We start from the raw sequence: 2,671 nt of genomic DNA, 5'->3' as shown, positions 1-2,671 counted from the left end.
CTGTCTGTCTGTGTGTCTGTCTGTGATTGGTGATGTATGTCTGTGACTGGTGACGTCTGTCTGACTGTCTGTGATTGGTGATGTTCTTCTGTCTGTCTGCCTGTGATTGGTGATGTCTGTCTGTCTGTGATTGGTGATGTCTGTCTATCTGTCTGTGACTGGTGACGTCTGTCTGACTGTCTGTGATTGGTGATGTTCTTCTGTCTGTCTGCCTGTGATTGGTGATGTCTGTCTGTCTGTGATTGGTGACGTCTGTTTATCTGTCTGTGATTGGTGACATCTGTCTGTCTGTGATTGGTGACGTCTGTCTGTCTGTCTGTGATTGGTGACATCTGTTTATCTGTCTGTGATTGGTGACATCTGTCTGTCTGTGATTGGTGACGTTCTTCTGTCTGTCTGTGACTATCTGTCTGTCTGTCTGTCTGTGATTGGTGACATCTGTCTGTCTGTGATTGGTGACGTTTGTCTGTCTGTCTGTGATTGGTGACGTCTGTCTGTCTGTGATTGGTGACGTCTGTCTGTCTGTCTGTCTGTCTGTGATTGGTGATGTTCTTCTGTCTGTCTGTGACTATCTGTTTGTCTGTCTGTCTGTCTGTGATTGGTGACGTTCTTCTGTCTGTCTGTGACTGTCTGTCTGTCTGTGATTGGTGATGTCTGTCTGTGACTGGTGACGTCTGTCTGACTGTCTGTGACTGGTGATGTTCTTCTGTCTGTCTGCCTGTGATTGGTGATGTCTGTCTGTGACTGGTGACGTCTGTCTGACTGTCTGTGACTGGTGATGTTCTTCTGTCTGTCTGCCTGTGATTGGTGACGTCTGTCTGTGATTGGTGACGTCTGTTTATCTGTCTGTGATTGGTGACGTTCTTCTGTCTGTCTGTGACTATCTGTTTGTCTGTCTGTCTGTCTGTGATTGGTGACGTTCTTCTGTCTGTCTGTGACTATCTGTCTGTCTGTCTGTCTGTCTGTGATTGGTGGAGTTGTGCAGCACATCAGCTGGACCGTGACGTTGTTTTGTGTCTGGGACATCGCTGCTAAATTTAGCTTTAGTCAGAGAGAGAGAGAGAGCGGATGATCAATCAGACATTCAGACAGCAGGAACAACACACAAGTCTGGTTCTTTTTGTTCACTGATTGATAAAATAACGAATGCAGAATATTCCAACAATTTATTAATCTTGGCAACCATCCTAGACACCCTAGAAACTAATTTTGAAACATCTTCGCAACCCCCTAGCAACAACTTCTTACATCTATCCTTAGCAACGATCCTAAAAATCCTAGCAACCACCTTAAAAAAATATTATCAACCATCGTCAACACCCTAGCAACCACTTAGTGACATCTTAGCAACTACCCTCAACATCATAGCAACCACCTAGAAACATTTGTGACCCTGCAGCACAAAAGCAGTCATAAGTAGCACGGGTATATTTGTAGCAATAGCCAACAATACATTGTATGGGTCAGAATTTCTTTCAAAAATCATTGGGATATTAAGTAAAGGTATTTTGTACATTATCTACAGTAAATATATCAAAGCCTAATGGTTAGAGAGTCGGACTCGTAATCCAAAGGTTGTGGGTTTGAGTCTCGGGCCGGCAGGGATTGTAGGTGGGGGGAGTGAATGTCCAGCGCTCTCTCCACCCTCAATACCACGACTGAGGTGCCCTTGAGCAAAACACCGAACCCCCAACTGCTCCCCGGGCGCTGCAGCATAAATGCTGCCCACTGCTCCGGGTGTGTGTTCATGGAGTGTGTGTGTGCACTTTGGATGGGTTGAATGCAGAGCACGAATTCTGAGTATGGGTCACCAAACTTGGCCGTATGTCACTTCACTTTAAGGACTACTTTAAAGGTGATTTTCTCAATATTTAGATTTTTTTGCACCCTCAGATTCCAGATTTCCAAATAGCTGTAAACCCTCAGCTGAAGTGAATGATTGGCTGTTTCTGCTGTCGAGCACTTCCCCACAAACACACACTCTCCCCTCCCCCGCAGTCGTCCTGCTCTTCCGCTGCCCCTCCCATCAGTGTGTGTGTGAGAGATTGGGGCGGATGATCGTGTGCCGGTGACTGTGGGATGCAGCATCATCTCTCTGTGTCTCTGTTTGTCTGCAGACGGATGTGGAGAGTCTTCCTCATCTGCAGCGTCTGTTTCTCAGCGCTAACAGCATCAGCAGGTAAGAGCCGCATCAGTGTGTGTTTAACCCCGTCCTGTCTGAGGATGCTCGTGTTCTCGTACTGCAGCAGTGCAGGGCTACGACACACACACACACACACACACACACACACACACACACGGTTCTGACAGTCGTCCAGTGTGTCTGATTGTGTAACTATGGAAACGTGTTTTTGCTGTGTTGTCATGGCGAGAGTGTTGTGGTTGCTAAGGGAGCGCTGCAGTCTGATGCGGTGTGACGGGCCGAGCGCTCCGGTGTGTGTGTTCCTCATTACTGCTGTGTCATACTGCTGCATACACAGCCTGTGTGTGTGTGTAAGGGTCTGTGTGTGTGAGGGTCTGTGTGTGTGTGTGTGTGTGTGTGAGGGTCTGTGTGTGTGTGTGTGTGGGTGTGGGTGCAAGGGTCTGTGTGTGCGTGTGTGAGGGTCTGAGTGTGTTTGTGAGGGTCTGTGGGCGGGGCTAACTGAGGGTCAGTGGTCACGCATTGTGTATG

At 47.8% G+C, this 2,671-nt stretch overlaps 1 protein-coding gene across 1 annotated transcript in view; it reads left to right on the top strand.

Moving 5' to 3' along the window:
* Positions 1-2,033: 2,033 nt before the first annotated feature.
* The window catches only part of LOC306843293 (leucine-rich repeat-containing protein 49-like), an 18,050-nt gene continuing 17,412 nt past the window's right edge, over positions 2,034-2,671 (top strand). The window contains exon 1 of the mRNA XM_079374682.1: positions 2,034-2,179. The gene's annotated coding sequence lies outside the window, so the exon portion shown is untranslated. The remainder of the gene's footprint in view (positions 2,180-2,671) is intronic.

Source organism: Barbus barbus (assembly GCF_936440315.1).
Source record: "Barbus barbus genome assembly, chromosome: 23".
Taxonomy (NCBI): Eukaryota; Metazoa; Chordata; class Actinopteri; order Cypriniformes; family Cyprinidae; genus Barbus; species Barbus barbus.
This window is presented reverse-complemented; position numbering and strand designations above follow the sequence as displayed.